The following is a 24,423-nucleotide window of genomic DNA, read 5'->3' on the forward strand; positions in this document are numbered from 1 at the left end:
GTGCCGTCTCGAGGTCCAAGCGCGACGTCCTCGAAGAAAAGAAGAGAGTGACAGCCCTGTCACCCCGAAAACCAGATGAACACAGGTGGGCTGAACAGACCAACAAAGGGAGAAGACCGAGGACTCACAGCAACCCAAGAGCACACCCTGACACATCAGACAGCCAACAAGGCGGACCGACATCCCTGGACACAGCCTCACGGGAGAACCGAACGTAAGCCGCAGCAGTCGCGAACCGCGTCTCTCCCCAACGCTTCCCCAGGTGACCGGCTACCCCCCGAATGTCGGCGGTCTAAGTCAAGCAGCATCCCTGCCCAGACCGCATGTGCCACGGGTGAAGATCAGCCCCGAGCGTCCTTCCTCACACCGCCTCAAGATGGAGTCGGCAGTGGCCCCAAGCCAGACAAAAGAGAATACACACGCTCTACGTGTCAAGCCAACACCGAAGATCAATTTCCACAAGGCAGAGACACATGGCTGCTAAGTCCCTCTTGGTACACAACTCTCCCAGCAAGTTACCACCACATGCTGTATCGACTCACCACATGGCTGACAACCGCCATCACGCCAGCCCTCAGCACCTGCGTCAAACAACATCACCCCCAGAGTACCGATGGACTGGAGTCCGACACCGTTGCCACACCAGCCGACTAAAAGAAATCAGAAGCCACCTGTGAACCTGGCCTACACCGAACCCGCGGCAGCGAGTGCAAGTCTTGGCCAAGACTCATCCACCCGTGAGTGTTGTGCGTGCGACTAAGTAACGGCTCCTCGGCGGTCCTGCAGCTGCCCCCAGACGGCACACAAGCGGCCCCCAGCACAGCCCTCCCACAGTCCTGCAGCAACCCTGACGACAGGCCTCCCCAGACCGACAGGTTACCGGTCACAGCCAAGCAATTCAACAGGGACAGTCGGTCCTGCAACACCTCTGTGAATTCTCACTGTAGACTCCATCTACGGTCATGATGCAACCCACTGTAAAGAACTGAAAGAACTTACCACAGACAATCACTAATGTCGGCAAGGTGGGGGCCATGCAAGATCTTATGACGTGTCATCATCAGTGAACTGATGGTATGCAGTGGACATCTCCAGGCCAGCGGTCATGTCCTGAACTCCTCAGGTTAAACTACGGGTGCCCGCCGAGAAGGTCCTGCTGCAAGTCAAGTTACCAGCTCCTGTCTGACGTCGTCCTGCTACCTGACTAAGAAGACTGATGGACCCTGTGGTATTCAGATAACTGTTTGTTTTGTCCCCACAGGTTGGACTAACGTTTTGTTTGTTCCTTACTTAAGTTGGGGAGGAATGCAATGTCCTGCGGGACACATTCTAGTGTTTCACAGGAAGCTGTTACCCCAGCCACTCCCTCGAGGGCTGGACACACTGCACCCCCACACCTATCCATCACGGGTGCCACGAGTGACGTGGCCCCGTCAATAAAAGGGCCCGGGTGCACGGGCTCGTGGCCAGTTACTACACTACCTCGCCTGGTGTCTGTGTCTACCAATTATGTAATGAGGGCCAGAGGCCCAACATCACATCCACCACCCGGGATGCCGAGGCTCTGCCCGGGCGTGCTTCCCGGTCTGCTGCTCTTCAATCTGGTGCGCAGCAGATCGTCACTGCCTCTCGCAGCACTCCGGGGATGGCAGCTCGATCAGTCACTGCATCGGGAGGTCCCGGAGGAGGGCGCACCACCAAATTGCGCTATGGGGCCTCAGTTGCGGCGGTCGCTCAGCACAGGTACGCCGGCGGCCAGTCATTGTTTTGCCACAATTAGTTTCCCTGGACTTTTGGGGTCGGTATCCCACTCTTTATCGGAGTGAAGAGATAGGATTCAGGCCGAATTTAGGCAGGATAGGCGGATCGGGCTTCGGAGCCGCGTTAGAAGGCGGCCATTATTACCGTTGGCTGCTCTCAGGAACAAGTTGTCAACATTTAATCATGTTTCTTTTAAATGTCTGATAGGCAAATCTGTCTGATAAACATAATGTTTGGATTGAGTAGCTGTGACTTAATTCAAACTTGTGTAACTTACTCCTGACTGTCGAGGAGTACGCCACACTAGACGAAAATATCCTCGTCAATGGAGCCCTACAAGTGTACATGGAGTGACAAACATTTTATAAATGTAACTTTTTAATTTGTCACAGTTTTACAGCTCCTGGTGACATCCTCAAGGTTTATGTTACGTCATTTCTTAGCTGACGTCAAGTCAATGGCTTGACTTGTTGGGTGCAGTTTAACAGCTAAAGTGGAGAAGGTTTGTTGATTATCATGTCACCTTGGAGGCCGTTCTTTTTTCCAGTACAGGTCGTAATCAAAACTACATTGCTCCTTTAGGGGTGGTTGCTGTTGGGGCAATTGAAGTGATACTTTGGTGGCAATCTATTGCCATTGAGAACAACTTCATGATTTATGTGGTACTTAACCAGGGCGTGTTTTTGTGTGGTGCCTTTTGTGTCGACCAATTATAAGAGTTATGTGGGTGTACATTTTTAGTGGATGCTCTGTTACTGTTACTGCCATTCATTGCATGAAAACCTAACTCTTTTGTTTCAAAACACTTTAACAGCTTCAACAGTCCTGTCTTTAAAATATCCTAAAATAAGTTCAGAAGTGATGTAGAATGCACCATTTGCTCCTTTTATGTAAAACATCATAAGGCAGGTTGGAGGGAGAAACCTCCAGCATGCAATGTAAAATGATTTTTTTTTTTTAAATACACAGTCTATTTTGTCAAACAATTGGTCCGGAAGTGCTCTAAAACTGCACAACTTTACTAATTTTATTTGAACAATATTTTTGTTGTGAGCTCCTAAGTTCTTCTTTAGAATAGCTGTTGTATCATGTATTGTTTTTGTGTCCACGTTATTTGATTTCTTAGGTTGAAGCCTGCCAAACAGTGCAGCCGTCTTTTTTGCAAAAGTTGAATTGAAGACATGTTGATAGCTTACCTAGAAAACAATTCTGTCCTTTGGTTTCCATTGGCTATTTGTTTTGTCACTTTTATTTTCTTTCTTTCTGTTCAATGATTTTATTTGTTTTAGCCTGTCCATAAAGTATTTGTCCCTCCCATGGAGCATAGCCCATTTACCATCTTTCTGATTGGCTCCGTTTACTCTTCCACAAGTGTCTGCTTTTCAAGATCTTTTTTGTTAAAGGCATTTAATGAGATTGTATGCTTTTCCCCCATTCTCTGGGTTTTCAGCACATTTCTTTTCATAACATTAGAAAAATTCAATTTTGCACAACTTTGTCTATTGAGCTGCTCCTCCTTACACTTTTACTTTTACATAGCTTTGCCCTTTGAGCCACTCTCCTTTGTGCTTTAACTCCATGTTGTGCTCTTTCTTGTTAGTTCGCTTCCACCTCCTCCAAATTGCTGTGTCTTAACCTCTTCAGCGCTGCGCGGATTCCCGCGCGGTGCTGAAAGATCTGAGCGCGGGCGGGGCCATGACGGAACGGTTCCGTCATAAGCACAGCCCAACCGACGTGCATGACGGAACCGTTCCGTCATCGGCGTCGAAGAGGTTAATGTTGTTTCCCCAATGCACCCTGTGTTGCTTTCCACTTCCCTCAGTGTTGCTTCCCCTGCCTTTCTGTTGCTTCCTGTCCTCTGTGACTGTTACTTTCCCTCACCAGCGTTCTTTTCTCCACCCACTGGTGTTGCTTTTTGTGTGTGTTTGTTTACCAACCCAACTCAAATCGGTAAATAAAATAAAAAAAACACGTGTGATTTTGAAGGGACGCGTCTGCTTGCTGTGCGAGCCTACAAAATGATGCACACGGCTGCGTAGGCTTTTTTCTGTTTATTAGCCATGCTGTACCGCATCAGTCTGCAGTACAGCATGTCTAAATCAATTGGTCCCACAGGCAAGACCTATTGGCTTTGCCAATGCTTGATTTTGCTTTGCCTTCTTGTGGGGGAGAGTTGTAAAACACCAGTCCAAAATATTATTTTGAATTTTCTGTCTGGTGTGAGTGTTATTCACTTGAACCGACTTTAATGCCTTGACCATATTTAGTTATTTGCGATACGAGAGTCCAATTGGTGTTACCTGTCCCGATGATTTTGAAGTGAATCTTACTCTTGCCCCAAGGATTTGTAGTTGGACCAGGCAGTGTTGTAGAAGGTGTAGTTGATGCATCAATTTTCAGCAAAATTTTCACTGTGGTTCCAGCTGTTGATATAAAAAGTCATGAAAATATTTTCAAATATTATGGTGGTGGGGATTTCCAGAGCTTGAGAAATGGAGTTCCATTGGTAGAATATTATGCTAAGGCATCTCGGAGCACTCTCTGCCTTGGATTTAGCACAACTATCACAAAGTCAGAGATATACGTCCTTAATGAAGCACATTTTTTTAAAATTGCTCATGATGCCAGGAGAGGTTAAAATAACATATAACTCCTGGTCACACTTGGGCAGGTCAGTGAGAGACACGGGCCTAAAGGACACACATTGACCCTTGTGCATGACAATGTTTGTTAAGTCTTCGGATCGCCTACTACCATTGTGCCAGGTTGAGGTGAGTATATATCAAATAACTTTATTCGACAATTCTGTCATCAAAACTCATTACACCAGTTAGGCAATGTCAATGTGATTAAGATATAAAACTATAAATGCAATTATTTACATGATAAAAGATCTTAAAATGTATTAAATAAAAAACATTAGTCGAATAATACTAAGAATAGTCTGGATACAAACCCCAGACATATCCTAAAATTTAAAACGCATTCTCTCCCAAAGGTACAAGACCATAGATTAGGGTTGCCTCCTCATCCCCACTATTTCCAACTGTAAACAACTATCTCTTAGGGAATAGTTTGATGTTGTTTTAACGCCTTAGCTCGTATGGACCATGCCCAGCCTAAGAACTTGGCCAGAGCAATCGCAATATGAGGAGACGCATCTGATCGAAGAAAGTGCTTCCTCGTGCTTTCTAAGGCCCAGTGATTTGCAGATGGGAATGACCCATACCCTTCATGGTACAGTATAGATAGGACAGAAAAACAATAGATTACTTAAAGTTTCCTGGTTATCTGGGCACCATGGACATACTTCTTTTGCGGACCCTACCCATCTGCTTGTGAACGACCTCAATGGGAGGGAGCCAATCCTCATTTGAAAGTACAATTTCCTATCATGGGGTTTCATAATTGCATCCCAGTATTTTTCTAGTGCAGGTCTTTGTTTAAATTCTAGAAATAGGCCTGTTAGGTGCCTTGTGGATCTGCTCATACAAGCCTCTTCCATTACCCAATCCCAATACATGCTCTTCAATGCTTTTTTTGAGGGGAAAACTGCATTTTGGGGATTGTTCCACATGTCGCTCAAGCCCATCCTCACTAGGAGCGATCTGTTTTCTTTTAGCCAAGGGATTTTATGGAAGGTATCAGCTTCCATAACGTCCTTGAGATCGTTTGCGTAGTGTTCTAGTTCTTCTGTGCACCAAAGTGTACGCCAATATAATAATGGTCGCAGCTTTGCGGATTCATTTACAGCCTTCCTGCCTAGGTCTATCCGAAGAGGAGACATCGGGGTACTCACTGGAACTCCAACCACTTTGCGTAAAAATGAGTTCTCGACCACAGTCAGTTGATTCAGGTTCGCGAATCCCCATAACTCCGCTCCGTAGAGAACAGAGCTCAAAACCTTTAGCCCATAAATTTCCATTACCGGGGTAACGGGCTTCGTATAGGAGGTTCTAAACTTCCCTAGAAGCACCCCCACCTGTTGTTTAAATTTAAGAGCAGTCAGGTTGAGTTGATGTTTCCAACCCATATCCTTCTGTAAGGATACGCCCAAATATGCAAAGGCTTTAACTTGCTCTAGCATGACATTTTTCATGCTAATTTTGCCCCGAAAGGATCTATGTTCATTGAACGACGTGAATTTAGTCTTCCCCGTGTTTATTTCTAGCCCCCGGATACTACAGAACTCTTCGAACCTCTCTAGAGTTTTCTGTAGGCCGCTGGGTGTCTTGGAAATTAGTAGGGTATCGTCCGCAAACATGAGGACAGGGATATGGACTCCTGATAGTACTGGGGCGTCGGAGGGGACCCGGGCCAGGTGATCGGCCACCCCATTGACGAAGAATGAGAACAGGGTAGGTGCAAGCACACACCCCTGCCGCACTCCCCTGCCAACAGGAAAGGTCTCCGTAACCTCACCCCTAGATCCCCACCGCACCCAAGCATAGTTTTCCTCATGTAAGCGGACGATTAGGGACAGCAACTCCAGAGGCATGCCCAATTCTCCTAATACGTGCCACAACTTGCAGCGTGGCACAGTATCGAACGCTGCCTTCAGGTCTACGAATACTGCATACAATGCTCCCCTGCCCAGTAGAACAGTCTTCCAGTAAATTGACATAAAACGGAATACCTGATCTATTGTACTTATAAGAGGGCGAAACCCTGCCTGCAATGGGGTGAGTATATGGTGTTTGTCTATCCATAACTGTAGTTTATGCAGAATCAACCGCCCTACGACCTTTTGGATGGAATCTATAAGGCTGATCGGCCTGTAATTGCCTGCCACCGATTTATCGCCCTTTTTGTAAACAGGTATTATTTCCTCTCCCTTCCATGAGGACGGGATTGGGGCACCGCATGCAACTGCATTGGCAATAGTGCATATATAACTACACCACAGCGGTTTATTGTGCAAAAACACATCGGCGGGTACACAGTCGAGCCCCACAGCTCTGCCAGTTGTCACTGTGTCTAATACCCGAGCCACATCGCCTAAAGTAAATACCCAATTAGTAAAGGGTTTGTCGTCAAGGGGTCTACTATCCGATTCGTCTGTTGATGGTGCATACTGGGGTTTGAAGAACTCCACCCAGTGCTCCTGGGCTACGTTGTTCTGTGGGGGATCTGGGCATCCGCCCTTCTCCCATTTATATTTATCCCGGAATAATTTCGGATTTTTATCCTTGCACGCTTCCAGTAGGTCGCCCCATCTAGCCTGGTCCCATTGTTTTTTAGCATCTCCGACTACCTTCCTGTAATTGTTCCTTGCCAGCCTTACTCTATCCCCATCTCTATTTCCTAAGGCAGATCCTAACTCAACCCTGGCCTGGCGGTATTCCTCGTTATCCCACCTGTGGGATTTCTTTGTGTTGGATTTCCTGGTGCTACCGTGCTTAAGAAAATAGGACTTCAGGCGATCAAAGAGGGCTATATGCTCCTCCATCACCATCGTCTTCCATTCCTGGCTGTCATCTTTGGTACCTAATACACCCATGGTATTGCTTAGTTCGAGTTTCATTTTGGCCACTATCTCCGGGTACTCAACGATATGATTCCACTTAAGGTGGCGCTGTTAGAATCCAGGGTCTCTGGTTGGCGCAGGTATGCACTTGCGACAAGCAGGGACCCTTTTCATCCAAGTCAGGGCAAAGGATCACCTCTTTAAAAATAACCCCTGCTCACCCTCTAGGTAACGTGGCGCGAGCAGTCAGGCTAAATTTCCAGAGGGCATAAGGTTAAGCGTTCAAGTTGTCCCACACAATAATCACCACCCCACCACACAAAGACACAAGGCTGTATTTATCCAAAATATAATTCTTTATATAAAAGGTTTCACTTAGGCAGGTTGCATGAATACAGTTCTCCTGGTGAATTAGGGTTCCAGTTACTTGTAAAGGTTTAAGGGCAGCCACAGGTTTAAAAATGGCACAGTTCTACTTGAAATAAGTTCTTTGGGGGGTTTGTGCGCCTCGTAGGACTTCAGAAACGCTTTGTACCGCTTTTCTAGCATGTCGTGCCGTTCCTCACGCTTCTCGCGTGAGGGACGCGTCTACCGGCCTCGAACCATACGGGCCGTACCCACGTCAATCCGCGTCGAACCAGCTCGCTTGCCAAGCTCCACGCTCCCCGCGTGAGCACCGGCAAGGTTCTCTGATACAGTACGGTCCGTATCTGAAAAGGGGACGCGCCGTACACAGGCGGCCGCGCTGGTACGATCCGAACGCTAGCAGTCCGTGTAAAAACACAACACAAGGTTCTCCAAAGCACTTTGAGCGGGCAGTACGGTCCGTATCCAAGTAAGTACGAGCCGTACTAGCGCACCAGACTGGGGGATGATAAAGCCGGGTACGGCTTCACACACCAGACGCTCCTGATGTCTGTACGGTCCGTACGGAAGGGAATACGGGCCGTATGCTTCAGCGCGAACTCACCAGAATCTTGCAGTCTGTGAAGGGGGAGTTCGGGGCGGCCTCGTAGTTCAGCACCAAGGCATCCCGCGTCGCGCTGCAGTCTCCGACGTCCCGGGGATGGCAAAGCTTCGCGGGGCGTCCGGGCGGGTCACAGGTCACTGCGAAGGGGACAGAAGCCGGAGGGCAGCCTCGGGGTGATGTCACAGCGCAGCGTGCTGTTAGCTTCGTCTGTATGCAGCGAACCAGGGCACCATTAGGTCTTGACAAAGGTCTCTATAACCCGGCGGGGATCACAGGGGCTCAGCGCTCAGACACATAAATCTCCTCCTTGCGTTGTGAGCTACGGCTCGAGGGGGCAGCTGCTTACTTTGCTCGGGCTGACAGGCCTTTACGTTGCTCACAGCCACTCCAGCAGCAGAAGTCGCGTTGCTCAGCGAGATCAGGGGATGCACCAGTTCTCCAGGGTCAGCTTGTAGAATCACTTCCAGGCACCTCTCCTCTTCTTTCAGGAAGGTAGCGCCCACTGTTCCTGGGGCGCCGATCAGGGGGCAAGTTCACCAGCAAGCCCTTGGAGATTGTTTAACAGCACAAGTTGATGCAAAGTCTTTTCCTTAAGTCTTTTCCTCTCCTCCCAGCAGACAGGCACCCACTGCAGGCCAGTCTCTCAGGCAGAGAGACAGTACTCCTCCTTCAGCTTCTCCAGGTCCTTCTCCTTCAGGCAGAGGTTCGTCTTGGCGCAAACAGGATCTGATTTCTTAGGAGCCAAGCTCCTACTTTATAGCACAATTCTTTTGTTCTTTAGCGCCAGGGGGCCTGGGCCTGGCTCAGTCCAGTTTTTGGAGCACATTGTTGTGGTGACTCTGCTCTTTCCTTTCAGCAGCAGGGCAGAGACATCAGCCGCTCCACAGGGGGCGGAGCCGGCTTTGTGCTGGCAGAGCACAGATCTATTCAAGAGTCAAGGTGTACTCCTCCCACCCATCCTGGTGTAATCTCTCTACCCACCACCTGGCAGCCAGCCTGTCTCTTGGAATTCCCCAGCCCTGCTCCTTTCCTGTTACTAGGCAGAACACACACACACAGCGCAGAGGCGGACTGAATGGCCAGATCAGTAAATACTAACTTTCTAAAAAGTAGTATTTACAAACGCAGGATATTAAAATAAACTTTACTAAAATAATAATTTTATTATTCTGAGTTCAGGCATACTAAACATGACTTTCTACCATGCTCTATGAGTCCCCTGGGATTACAGCGTGTAGTAATTCCAGCAGCCCATTCTGGCCTATGGAGAGCAGGTAGCCTTCAATAGTGAAAAACGAAAATGGCTGTAATTCACTATTAAGACATGCCACACACATCAGGGCATGTCCTAACTTACGCCTACAATGCACCCTGCCCTTGGGCCTACCAGAGGGGTGACTAATATGTAGTTAAGGGAAGGTTGAGGGACTGGCAAGTGGGTGCACTTGCGCAGTCAGCGTGACAGTACCAAACCACGCGCAGGTTCTGCAGTGGCAGACCCTAGACACATTTTACTAGGCTGCTTCTGTGGGTGGCACAACCAGTGCTGCAGGCCCACCAGCAGCATTTGTATTTACAAGCCCTGGCACTCCTGGTGCACTTTACTAGGGGCTGATAGTAAACCAAATAAACCAATCATGGACACCAATCAATGTATACATTTTACCATAGGGAGAGCATATGCACCTTAGCACTGATCAGCAGTGGTAAGGTGCCCAGAGTCATAAATCAGCCAACAACAGGTCAGGAAAAATACAGGAGGAAGGCAAAAAGTTTCGGGATGACCCTGCAAAAAGGGCCAAGTCCAACACAACCCCCTTCCAGCCAAAACGCAGGGTAGGCCAATCACCACCGTGATGGTCTTCCCTGCTTGGGGCGATAGAACAAGGACCTGGCCCGCAACTGCAGGGGCAGACTCCATTTCTACGCCAATCTGAACCTATCGGACTCCCTCTGTCCATACTCTCAGGGCCCACCAAGCCAATCCATGGAGAACCCTTCTCCTCACCTGTGGACACCACCTGTGCAGCACCTAACCTTAACTGGCTCCCAGGTGTGTCCCAACAGACAGATAGCAAAATGCTACAGTGGCCACTGACAGTAGTCAGGGATGAGACCCAGGCCGTATGCCTCTCAGGGCTCTCAAACCTTTGTGGCCCCAGGGAGCGGGGGGGGCAGTAGCCCCAGGTGCTTGGCACCCGTTGTCCATTCTCCCTCCTGTCAGGTCAGGTATGACATCCTGGCACTGACCCACCAGCCCCAGGACTGTACCCGACGGCTGGACTAAAGACTGGGGTGGCCTCTCCCACACCCGGTCCTCCTCCTTGGGGCTCTGTACCCTCCCACCTGGAGTGGTACCCCCTTCCAGAATTGCCAGGGCACCTGGGGCAGGTGTCCTGCGCAGTTCGCCCACCAGTTCAGGGGTTCTATCCTGCAACTGGGCGTCCAGGTCAGGGGGGACACCCTGAACCTGGCCCTCCAACCTAGGGCCTAAACCCTTCAGTTGAGCCGGGGTCAGAGGCGAGGACTCCCTCCCTCTGCACCCCCTTCCAGATGGCTGTACCCTTCCACCTGGAGTGGTACACCTGGAAGACAGACTGGTAGGGACACTGATTACAGATGTCCCTCCCTCCAGGTCAGACAACACCTGACCCTGGCTCTCCAGTCTAGGGTCTAAACCCTCAGGCTGCACTGGGGCCAGAGGCGAGGACTCCCTCCCTCTGCACCCCCTTCCAGAGTACTGCACCCTCCCAACTTGAGTGGTACCCCTAGAAGCAATTCGGGTCAGGGCACTGATTACAGTTGTCCCACCCTCCAGGTCAGATAACCCCTGAACCTGGCTTCCCAACCCTGGGACCAACCCATGCGGTTGAACGCTCGCCTGGCGCACCAGGACTTCCCGGGGAGCACGCATGCCCCCCCTGAGGGTGACACATATCTCATGTGTCGTGTGACAGTCTGCCTGGCGCTGATCTCCCGACCCCTGTCCATCTGACAGTGCCTGAAGATCCCCCAGGACCGAAGTGGTGTCACCATGGTCATTCACTGGTGACGCAGCCCTTCTGGCTGGCCCCTGACCCACTGGTTCTTCCCCTGGGGATTCTGTCCCCCTCTCACACCTCAATCTGGACCTCTGCACCCTCCCAACTGGAGCGGTACCGCCAGACACCAGAACTGAGGGAGGCCTGCTTACAGACACTCCCTGTTCACCAGACACTAGGGGATCCCCTCGACGGGCGGCCCATCAGGACAGCCTAGGCTCCCTGCCTGGTGTTCTCTTAAAAAACCATCCAGGCTCTGAGACTGGGTTTCGGGCACCTGGGGGCCCGCAGCCCCACACTCACTCCTTCTCCACTGAGACAGGACGTGAGGCCCTACACCCCTCCCACTACCGTGGGACCTAGCTGGGCTACTCTGCACCACTTCCACCACTCTGGGTTGGAAGATACCTGAGCCACTCCCCACGGGGTCACTCCCCAATGCCTCTCCAGACCCTCTGGACTCCACCAAAAGGTCTGCCTCCAATGTGAGCTCTCTGCGGTCAGAGAACTCACTCTCCCACAGGTGTTGGCATAGCTCTGGAAAACAGGGACTTACAATATGCTCTCCCACAATTGGATCACACAGCCCCCTAGCAGGGTAAACCAAACTATCCTTCACCGTACCATCCAGTGCCTCACACACGTACTCCACACCACTCTCCTGAGACTGGCAAGACAGTATCTGACTGTCTCTGTCACACAACCCACACTCTTCTGGGCGGTCTTCACACTTACATACCAGGACTTCAATTTTGGGGGAACCCCTCTCCCTGCACCTCTCATCTAGAGTCAGTAGAGTGTCCCTCCCGCCACTAGCACCATGAACCCCTGCGCCAGTTACCCTATTCCCTTCAGGGATACTGCGCACTACTGGAGCTACCTCATGCCCTTGAACCTCCTGGTGTGTGTTAACCCCCTCCTTCAAGTCAGGCGCCACATCTCTGGGTGTGCGTACTACTCTCTCAGCATTAGAAACTTCAATACTGCTGCCACCATCTGAGCTGGATTCCTCCTCCCACTCAGAAAAGCTCAATCTCTGAGCTACGCACCTTTTGTGCTGCTGGGCTGAGACACTCCTGGCCTCAAGCCTCTCGAGCTCCATATCATATTTCTTCATTATGAAGTCATGCTCCATTTGCATTTTCTTTTCTTCAAGAGCCATTTTCTTTTCTTCCAGAGCCAGCTTCTTGCTTTCTAGCTCCAATTGGCTTTTTACTTCCAGCTCTGCCAACAACACTTCGTGATCCCTGGCGGCCTGTCTGCTAGCTCCTCTGGCGACGGGCCTCTGCCAAAACTGCGAACGCTTTCCGCTGGTTTCAATGGTGTAACTTCCTTAGTTGCACCCCTTGATTCAATCCAGGCTTTCAGCGCCTTGTAGAGATCTGATCTGTTCTTGCATCCTGCATGTGGAACCTTGAGCTTCCTGCAGAAGTACTTGAGTTCAGTTCTCTTATAGCTGTCCAGTTTTGACTCATCCCATTCAACCTCTCCAGCCTCAGAGGCTTACGCGGTTTTCTCTATGCTGTTTGAGCCCGGCATGGCTTCAAACGCAAGGGATCTTCTTTACTTGGCAAGCGAAATTAAATCATAAAAAGTTCTGTGGCTTAAGCTACTGGACCGTCTACTGTGCAATGGTTAGTAATCAGTGCGCAGACACCAAGAACGCAAATCCGTAAATCTGCACCGCTGCCACCAATGTTAGAATCCGGGTTCTCTGGTTGGCGCAGGTATGCACTTGCCACAAGCAGGGACCCTTTTCATCCAAGTCAGGGCAAAGGATCACCTCTTTAAAAATAACCCCTGCTCACCCTCTAGGTAACGTGGCTCGAGCAGTCAGGCTAAATTTCCAGAGGGCATAAGGTTAAGCGTTCAAGTTGTCCCACACAATAATCACCACCCCACCACACAAAGACACAAGGCTGTATTTATCCAAAATATAATTCTTTATATAAAAGGTTTCACTTAGGCAGGTTGCATGAATACAGTTCTCCTGGTGAATTAGGGTTCCAGTTACTTGTAAAGGTTTAAGGGCAGCCACAGCTTTCAAAATGGCACAGTTCTACCTGAAATAAGTTCTTTGGGGGGTTGGTGTGCCTCGTAGGACTTCAGAAACGCTTTGTACCACTTTTCTAGCACGTCGTGCCGTTCCTCACGCTTCTCACGTGAGGGACGCGTCTACCAGCCTCGAACCATACGGGCCGTACCCACGTCAATCCGCGTCGAACCAGCTCGCTTGCCAAGCTCCACGCTCCCCGTGTGAGCACCGGCAAGGTTCTCTGATACAGTACGGTCCGCACCTGAAAAGCGGACGCGCCGTACACAGGCGGCCGCGCTGGTACGATCCGAACGCTGGCAGTCCGTGTCAAAACACAACACAAGGTTCTCCAAAGCACTTTGAGCGGGCAGTACGGTCCGTATCCAAGTAAGTACGAGCCGTACTAGCGCACCAGACTGGGGGATGATAAAGGCGGGTACGGCTTCACACACCAGACGCTCCTGATGTCTGTACGGTCCGTACGGAAGGGAATACGGGCCGTATGCTTCAGCGCAAACTCACCAGAATCTTGCAGTCTGTGAAGGGGGGAGTTCGGGGCGGCCTCGTAGTTCAGCACCAAGGCGTCCCGCGTCGCGCTGCAGTCTCCGACGTCCCGGGGATGGCAAAGCTTCGCGGGGCGTCCGGGCGGGTCACAGGTCACCGCGAAGGGGACAGAAGCCGGAGGGCAGCCTCGGGGTGATGTCACAGCGCAGCGCGCTGTTAGCTTCGTCTGTATGCAGCGAACCAGGGCACCATTAGGTCTTGACAAAGGTCTCTATAACCCGGCGGGGATCACAGGGGCTCAGCGCTCAGACACATAAATCTCCTCCTTGCGTTGCGAGCTACGGCTTGAGGGGGCAGCTGCTTACTTTGCTCGGGCTGACAGGCCTTTACGTTGCTCACGGCCACTCCAGCAGCAGAAGTCGCGTTGCTCAGCGAGATCAGGGGATGCACCAGTTCTCCAGGGTCAGCTTGTAGAATCACTTCCAGGCACCTCTCCGCTTCTTTCAGGAAGGTAGCGCCCACTGTTCCTGGGGCGCCGATCAGGGGGCAAGTTCACCAGCAAGCCCTTGGAGATTGTTTAACAGCACCAGTTGATGCAAAGTCTTTTCCTTAAGTCTTTTCCTCTCCTTCCAGCAGACAGGCACCCACTGCAGGCCAGTCTCTCAGGCAGAGAGACAGTACTCCTCCTCCAGCTTCTCCAGGTCCTTCTCCTTCAGGCAGAGGTTCGTCTTGGCGCAAACAGGATCTGATTTCTTAGGAGCCAGGCTCCTACTTTTATAGCACAATTCTTTTGTTCTTTAGCGCCAGGGGGCCTGGGCCTGGCTCAGTCCAGTTTTTGGAGCACTTTGTTGTGGTGACTCTGCTCTTTCCTTTCAGCAGCAGGGCAGAGACATCAGCCGCTCCACAGGGGGCGGAGCCGGCTTTGTGCTGGCAGAGCACAGGTCTATTAAAGAGTCAAGGTGTACTCCTCCCACCCATCCTGGTGTAATCTCTCTACCCACCACCTGGCAGCCAGCCCCGCCTGTCTCTTGGAATTCCCCAGCCCTGCTCCTTCCCTGTTACTAGGCAGAACACACACACACAGCGCAGAGGCGGACTGAATGGCCAGATCAGTAAATACTAACTTTCTAAAACTAGTATTTACAAACGCAGGATATTAAAATAAACTTTACTAAAAGAAGTATTTTATTATTCTGAGTTCAGGCATACTAAACATGACTTTCTACCATGCTGAGTCCACTGGGATTACAGCGTGTAGTAATTCCAGCAGCCCATTCTGGCCTATGGAGAGCAGGTAGCCTTCAATAGTGAAAAACGAAAATGGCTGTAATTCACTATTAAGACAGGCCACACACATCAGGGCATGTCCTACCTTATGCCTACAATGCACCCTGCCCTTGGGCCTACCAGAGGGGTGACTAATATGTAGTTAAGGGAAGGTTGAGGGACTGGCAAGTGGGTGCACTTGCGCAGTCAGCGCGACAGTACCAGACCGCGCGCAGGTTCTGCAGTGGCAGACCCTAGACACATTTTACTAGGCTGCTTCTGTGGGTGGCACAACCAGTGCTGCAGGCCCACCAGCAGCATTTGTATTTACAAGCCCTGGCACTCCTGGTGCACTTTACTAGGGGCTGATAGTAAACCAAATAAACCAATCATGGACACCAATCAATGTATACATTTTACCATAGGGAGAGCATATGCACCTTAGCACTGATCAGCAGTGGTAAGGTGCCCAGAGTCATAAATCAGCCAACAACAGGTCAGGAAAAATACAGGAGGAAGGCAAAAAGTTTAGGGATGACCCTGCAAAAAGGGCCAAGTCCAACAGGCGCATATCATTGCTAACTACGACATCGTGATTAGCTAAAGTGTCCCTACTGGGGATTATTTTACGTATCACCCCCACCAAGGTCATAATAAGTGGATTGTGGTCACTTTCGACTCGGTTTATTACAACCATAGCATTGAGAAACTGCCACAGGTGTAGGCTGACCAGCCAGTAGTCGATACGACTTGACGAGGTCCCATTATCAAAAGTTGCAGCCCCGGTCCTGTCAGAAAGAGTGCGGCCATTAGCCGCCCTCAACTGCAGGCCCAGACATAGACCCTTTAGATGGATGGCGCCTCTGTCCATCTTTTTATCGGCGGGATTTCGAGGATAGGTATTCCCCACTTACGATCCTCCTCTTCCGTGAGGCTCCCATCATCAGGCCCCATCGGCTCGAACGTAGTGTTGAAGTCCTCCCCGATTATCGGCCAGACTTTACTAGGCGATGATTCTAGCATGAGTACCATTGCTGTCACTACCTCAGAACTACGCCCTCCGGGAAGGCCACGTGCGTAGATATTATAAATATCTACTCGTATCCCTGACCCCATCTTCATTCTCACGGCTAGAATATCACTACTTACTGTAGTTAGTTGTGATACGGTGCAGGCCAACGCCTGCCTAACCCAAATTACCAAACCACCCGCTGGCCGTCCCTTATCTTTCTTCTCTGCGGGAATATAGAAGTTCAAATAGCCCTGGCGAAAAACATGATCCACTGCCCACATCTCCTGGAACAAACATATATCGTGTCCCTCGATGAAATCAGACCACTCTTCCTGTGATATCTTGGAGCATAAACCAGCGATGTTCCAGGACATCAAGGACAGATCGCTCGAAAAGGGGGGGGGGGGAGGATTTCTGAAAAAACCTCCCGGTCCGTGGTTTGGAGCCGTACTGTACTCATGTTTGTCCCTGAATCTATTCGGGAATCTAGTCCACCCACCCTAGTAATAGGCAGTGAATTAACATTCTCGACATCGGGATCTGGTAGTACATGAAATGTCTGTGTTCCCCCAGGAGCTTGGACATGCAAACCAGTTAGTTAGATCTTTTTGAGAACCCCTATCTATCCCTGTACCCTCCATCGTAGATATGCGACGGCCAACCATTTTTCCGGTCTGTACCTGTGATGGCTGGCGTCAATCACATTCCTCGAGCCCTGAAAGTACATCATACCTATTCCTGGTATTTCCTGTAGAAACCCCCCCTACTCCTGGTCGATCATATCCTGGGGCCATATTTCCCTCCGGATAGAAGTAATCGAGGGGCACAACATTTATTTGGGGCCTGGGCCTTTCCTGCACCCACCCACATATGTGCGCAACAGCTCTGGTATCCTTGAAGTTAATTATTATACAATCACCCCGATCTGATTTTTTTTCCTACCCCCTACCCACTCTACCCTTCGGGCAAATATAATCTCGGCCGATGCCGTAGGGGGTAGCGGGCGGTTTGCATTCAACCACTGTATGCACTTTCTTTTCAAGGCAGGGTGGTCCTCTCATTGGCCCGATCTTAATACTGGTACCCCCACTAATATTGACACATATGGTGCACAGGCCGGGGGAAGGTTAATACATGGTGTGATTTTCCGCAGTCGGTCTCTTGAAGGTGTGATATTTGTCTCGGGAAGGTTCATAGTCGAGGTAGTGTTAGATTGTCCCTCCCCCCTTGCACGTTGTTGAAGTGCTTGTTCACTTCCTGTTGACGTTAGACCTCTATCCTGCCCCTGGTGGACTAAATGAGTTATCTGTGGATGGCCTTGACCAAACATTCCAGCTTCGCCCCGAATAGCTGGGAATATCCCAGCTACGGGTTCTGTTGGTGGCCTTTCCTGCTTCTCTAATCCCTTTGCTCCGAGTATTGGGGCCCCTCTACCCTGAACCATCAATACTTCAGCCTCGAGGATACTCAACCTAAGATCTATTTTGTCCAGCCTTTCATATATGGGAGCACACGATTTTATAAACAGATTTTCCATTTTGTCCCACATGTCCTCTCCCCAACTGAATGATGTCTCCTCCCTAAGACTTGTAGTAGGGGCGGCAGATCCCACCACTAGGGGAGCAACTTCGGGGGTAGTCTTGGCTGGAGGACCATTATCATCCATCTCCGGATTATGCTTCTTTCCTTTGTTTTCCTTCCCTTATGGTGTACATCTACCCATTTCCTCTTTGATTCCATTGCTGACCGATTAATAGAAGCAGAGTTTGCGCTACGAGTATGCATGCATCTTCGTGTGGGCTCAGTCAGGGTGCTACTGTCCACTGGATTTATTATAGAGCCCCTACTAGAGCTCCCCACTTGATTAGAAAAACTAATCACAGATGTTACGCTGGTTTGACCTTGGGTAACTTCGGGTACTATATTCAGAGGAACAGCAAGAGTGTCATGGGGGATTTTGCCAGCGCCAAATTGCCCAGAGAAGACCTTCTTTCAAATGTTGGATCCATAGAGAGTCTCTTTTCAGTCTGGACTATTTCTCTCTCCAGTGCCGATGATGCACGTATGATAAACTGGTCTAAAGTGCCCAGGACAGAGCCTCCGGTGATCTTTTTTTGTTGGGCCATAGACAAATATACTTGCTAACAAGCAAGGAGATACCGTGGTGTACAGATATCCTTACACGGCTTGCCCCGGTCTTCGACCACGCCCTTGGTCGTCAACAGTTCCCAGCTGTGAAGCACTGACCTTGTTGAGCACACCTCAGAGAGATGCCCTGTCCCGTCCTCCTCCGGTCTCTAACGGGCACAAACGGGCCCGCCCTTGGCCCGGGCTTCGCCCGGCACGTACGCGCGCGTCCCGCGGGACGGGGATGACGTGGTTCTCTTATGAGGCCCTGGGCGGAAAGGGAGGGCTTCGCTTCTCACTGGTTGCCCCCGCTGTCTCCTGGGGTCAGTAGTCGGTGGCTGGTCTCCTGCTGCTTTCCGTGCTGCGTCTCCCGCGAAGCGGGAGGCGCGAGGTCACAAATGCTGATGGAGGCGGAAAGGGAGGGCTTCGCTTCTCACTGGTTGCCCCCGCTGTCTCCTGGGGTCAGTAGTCCATGGCTGGTCTCCTGCTGCTTTCCGTGCTGCATCTCTGAGGTGAGTAATGCCCTACCCTTGGTTAGGGGGGCTTGAAGATCCTAATGACCCCTTGCAGTTGGAGAATAAGGACATTAGACAATATGCTCTCTGCCTTTGGGGCAGATGAGAGGTTTTAGGGCTACAATACCACCCCCAGTGGTCAAGGCAGTGGCTGTTAATAGTACGCATCCTACTCACATGCCCAAAGTTAATGCTTTTAACAAAATTCCAATGTGATTGAAGACAACAATTTTTGTTGGAAAAATTGAATACGTCAGCATCACAGAGATGCTTGTTTTTTTCATTCGCTTCTTCTCGGTGAAGTATGGGAACGTGGGATTTGGGTCAGATTGTGTGGGGGGAGTAGGCAAAATGACACCCCTGTACTTTGACAAGGTGTACTAAGACAAACCAAACCTGTCCTTGAGAAGGAGGGAGTTGTAAACATATCCACCCCTGCCTTTAGGCAAGGTGGGAGGGCAGAGATCGCCATCATCCAGGACTAAGGCCAGGATGATCATTGAATATCACTGAGCAAGGTGGAGCTGAAATGTAAAAATTAACTTCCCTATCTCTTGTTAAAGGTTGGGACTATACAAGTATCCTTCACCCTTAGGCAATATATGGGGAGGGACAATTAATATCCACACTGGATTTATTCAAGGTAGGAGGGGCAAACAAAGACCCCACACCCATGGGCAAGTGGGGAGAGTTAAAACAACGAAATCCCCCTACCCTTGGGAAAATTAAGGGCAAAAGGCTCTTAATACTCATATACCCTTCAGGAAAGCAGTGGCAAGGACCACCCTCTCTTGGGCACGGTGGGGTGCCAAAAAGACCACCCATGTATGATGGGGAGGAAATGAAAGACCCCTTTTGGGTTAGCTGAAGTGGGCAAATATACCCCAACCCATTGAAAAAGTGAGATGGAACAAATACACTTCATGACCCTCTGTTCATGCCAAATAAATACTTTTCCACCTCTAGGCAGGGCAAAATAAAGGGCAAGATAGAGGGGGGCAAATACACCTCCACACTTGGGCAAGGAGAGAGGCCAGCAAAAACCCCAGTCTCTGTGCATTGCAAGGGGGCCTAAGGTCACTATCGCACCCTCATTGTCATTGCGCAAGGGGGCCTAAGCCACCATCGGTACAGCAGGCGTAGTGGCTCAGCGCCCAGAGACCTGAGATGCTCATTGAATCCTGTAAATTACTTGGTTTTACTATTCGAACAGCAGTCAAAGGAGGCATTTTCCTTGCTTGCCCCAGGGGCCCATGGTGTCCTTACTGTGCTACTGTGAAGGCAGCAGAGGCAGTAGGTGCTTTTTTTTGCAAGGTGAGGGATTTAAGGCCTCTAAAATTCCCCTGTTATTGGGCAAGATTGGCAGACCCATCCTCAGTCAAGGCAGTGGGTGATTTGAAAACTGTCCCCTGTCCCAAGCCTCTTACACACTCAGAAAAACCAACGTGAGAAGTGGCAAGAGAGCAACTGCTGCGGCACCATGCCCCTAATATTGTAAATGAAGAGCGCCTCAAACATTATAAGAGCCGCACATCTACAAAAAAACAATAGCATTTAAAGTTAAAAGGGGTTCAAGAACAGTGGAGATGGAAATAATGTCTAAAGAATAAAACCTAAAAAGACATGACATTTGGAAGTTTGGGTATAACCCTCATTGTCACTTACACACCCGCTGTACTCACTTAACCTGAACTCCCAGTCCGAAATAGGTTTCTCAGTACGTAGCATGCCAGACATACAATACAACACTGCTAATGTATACCATCAAAAATTGAATCTATAATGAAAAGAAATCGATATGTATGAAGACAAGCACGTGCATTAACATAGTACAATACACAAAGTAGCATAATAGTCGGTCATATAAGGAGCACGTGACCTTCCTCACACATCTATCTACCCATGCCGATCCCCATCTACTCCTCCAACTCCCCCATCACGACAACCTTTCAACCAACCTATCACCATTCCCAGTCCTATACTCCACTCTACGTCACCTTTGCCAACAACTGCTACCCACTGCTCCTCCTCTCCTCCCTTACCCAAAACTGCGATACACTACCTCTTCCAAATGACCTCTGCCATCCCTGCACATCAACCGCTTACACCCATCTTGAAGCACAGCCCACTCTTCCTATATACAACCCCTTCCTCCCAGCTCTATAACATGTACCCCAACAATGCTTAATGCTCATTTAACCTACATAGATGTCAGCTTCCCTCACTTCATCTGCAGTTCTCACATCCCTCTCAATCACCAAGGAGTTCTCAAACAAACCCAAGTAAAAATAAACTCAATACACCATCTCAAAGCCTTTATCACTCAAACCATCGACTCCAAAACTACAAATTCAGCCTGTATATCCTCCTTCAACATTATCTTTCCTGGATACAGATTCCAACACAAACATCACACTCTGTGTCAACTCTAGCCCCCTGAAGGTTCTACCTCCACCCCCTGTTTTTAGAACACTGCAGGAGGAGTTGTAAGGATGCTCTTTCATTGTGCTACAGAATTGATCAGTCGGAGATTTATCAGGCATGAGCTTCTTATATATACATTGTCTGGAAAGGAAGATGATTGGTTACAAAGCAGCAACCCTTAAGATAATGATCCAACGGAGCCCATCATCATCATTAGTTTATGGTATTCCTGTCTGGAGCACCAGTGTGATGTCTGGAGCAAAACTGCTGCTAACGGTTGTTATTGATCCAAATTGCATTTGCACTTTACCGGATGGGAAGGTCTGGAGCTTACAGCTGATACCTCACAACTGAGCAAGAGGGAGTCTTATTGCGGCTCCATATGGCGGGTTAAGATTGCAAAGGGCCTCTGGTTGTGGTATTGATACTTTTCGTCCCTAAAAAGATTTGCTTTGTACTGATGTACCTTAGTTGTCCAGTATAAATGGTTTGATCGCTTTAGAATTGGTTATATCAGACAATCATTACACCTAGTCTAAATCTGTTAGCTGCCCATGATGGCAACTGCAATATAGCATTTATGTTGCCTGTTGCACAGAGATATAATATCCCTTCTAACTAACCATGGCTTTGCACAGTTGCACTTTTTTTTTGTTTTTCACACCTACAAGCTTCCGAGGCCAATAGTCTTTAGTTGTCTATGATTTGCAATCATATCCTGCACCATATTTTGCATGTTGCACCGACACATATCCCTCCCAACTAATTTTGCTCTTGCATGGTTGCACTTTTTTAGGTTTCGTCTTATACAAGCCTTTAAGGCTCGATCTTAGAAAGCCTTGTCTGGGATGGTCACTAACTGTTTTTAGCTTCCCCTCCAGCCTGTTGCATAGCAACTACACCACGTTTTAGACTCAAGAAGCATTTAATAATAGTTTCAGTGTTTTTACTGTCGCTAGATACGACTTTCCCTGTCCAAGCTCCTCCGGCAGAGGAGTCTTACCTTTGTTTTAACACATTTATGACCCGTTTCATTGTGCCTCCCTATAAGAGCGTCCTTATAGTTTGTTTGTGCTGTAGTGAAGGACGGAGGACATAGCTATGTTATTGAGGAAAGCCACGTGGCTTTACTGTTTGTCCTCTAAGGCGTCTTAACCAGGCAGCACCGCGATCGCCTGAAACCAAAGAAAGGAGGCATGCTGGTAAAAAGGGCTTATGTGGACCGGAATGTCTTTTCTCTTAATCTTATGTACCATTTGGGGCCTGAATTGTACAAGCTTTACATAAGTCGGGGGTTCTTTCATACTGTGTCTTTTATGTTGTTATTATTGTATGGCTTTACTTTAAATCAGAATCAATAAACTTGATAGAATATCACACTCGCACTTCTCTAACCAAAATCACATCTTATCCTCCCATTAACCACAAGCGTAGTCTCTATAGGTGCACTCAGCAAACAACACACCACATCTCATTTTAAAGCCACACACTCTCAGCTATCCTCAATTGCTGAATTTCAAAATATGAAGTCAGACCCTCCCATTCCTACTCCACCCCAAATCAAAAACCATTCTGTTCTATTCTGTGACGCACTTATGTATTGCATAGCCATCCATATGCATCCCAGCGCTGAAAGTGTGGCACAGAATCGTTAAGGGGATTTAGAGGGGCCTGTCTTTGAAAAGCCAAGTTTCCAATAATTATCGAAAGTCGAGTTCCTTTTTGATCAATGTTAGGAAGAGGGGGAGGCAGTTCAATAATTTGGCCACAATATAGGTGTACAATCGTCCTCCATAATTTACCCTTTTGATGATGGGAATCTTGGCCAAGTGGGCATTCGAGGAGCGCAGATATCCCGGGAGAGTAGGGAGATACCAGGGAACAGACAACCAGAGGACCTTTACCGAGCAGTGCAAAGTGATTTGAATTTCATTCTCTGGGTCACAGGGAGCCAGTGAAGAGAGCGCAAGGCTTGTCTTGCGAGTTGTTGTCTGGGGATATTGTACATTATTCGAGCTGTGAAGTTCTGTACTATTTGTAGCTTTTTTAATGTGGCCTTGGGGGCTTCCAGGTAAAGTGAGTTACAGTAGTCCAGGCGAGCAAGAATGAGTGCCTTGAGTTTTCCAAAGCATTCTCAGCATGCCATAGCAGGTGGCTGCGAGCATTATTGCTTGGGAATTAAATTTGAAAGATTTATCTAGCCACATTCCAAGGCTCTTCGCAGATGTTTTTGGGGAAGGAGATTACCACAAGCTGCTTGGCCAGCCCAGGTCCAAAGCTGAGTTAAAGTTGTTGCTAAGGATCATAAGCTCCATCTTCTCTCCGTTTAATTTGATACAGTGGTTATTCATCCACTTGGCCACCTTCTCTAAACTGGGGCCCAGTGAGGGACAGAGGAAGTCTTGACTTGGATTGAGGAAGAAGACCAGTTGCATATTGTCGGGGTAAGAGACTAGTGAGATACCATAGGGAAGGACGATATCGGCAGGTGACCTTAATGAGGAGCCCTGGGGAACTCCACATTTTAGGGGGAGGATTTCTGTAATACACCCCCTATTGAAGACCTGAAAGGTCCTGTTCTCAAGAAAGAACTTCAGCCAAGTTAGGGCGGTTCCAGAGATTCCAGCACTCAGTAATGTGTCAGCAAGGATGCCATGGCTTATGGTGTCAAAAGTTGAGCTCCACCTTCAACAAATGTAAAACAAGCACAAATATTGTTGCAGGATTGCCATCTCTTTACATACAAGTCTAAAGATTACTGCAGTACATCACCAAACGACAATTGTCCACCTCTCCTTCTTCAAAGAGACACAAAGACTCATATTCACCCCCTAAAAACGATCCTAGAAAATGTTTAATAAGTCTCTTTGAGGACAGTGACTGCCCAAAGAGTTATGACGCATGGACCTATTGGACCATAAGATCTCACCCATCCACTCAGTTTTATTACCCTCTAATTCACAAGAAGAAGGAGATCCACAAGCCAATCATGACACAAAGGAATATTGAAAATAATCTGGCTCTAACCCACTAGATCTACAAACACCCCACACCAGCTAAGTCATAGACTAGGCAATGCATGATCAAATGTGCAAAAACAAACATAATATCTTTGACCTAATGACTCTAAACCAGACCTACTTACTGTTCATCACAGAAACATAGCTTGAAGAGCATATTACTCTAATACGTCATAAAGCAGTTCTACCAGGATATCAATGCTTTACTCTGAATTGGCAGTGAAAAAGGCAGTCTGGCAACTATTTTCAATGAAACCATGACAGCCACAAAATGTAATGAT

General features: G+C 48.9%; 1 pseudogene; it reads right to left on the minus strand.

Moving 5' to 3' along the window:
* The window catches only part of LOC146871149 (uncharacterized), a 417,898-nt pseudogene that overhangs the window by 207,315 nt on the left and 186,160 nt on the right, over window positions 1-24,423 (minus strand).

The sequence above is a fragment of the Triturus cristatus genome, chromosome 1_1, assembly GCF_964204655.1.
Source record: "Triturus cristatus chromosome 1_1, aTriCri1.1, whole genome shotgun sequence".
NCBI lineage: Eukaryota > Metazoa > Chordata > Amphibia > Caudata > Salamandridae > Triturus > Triturus cristatus.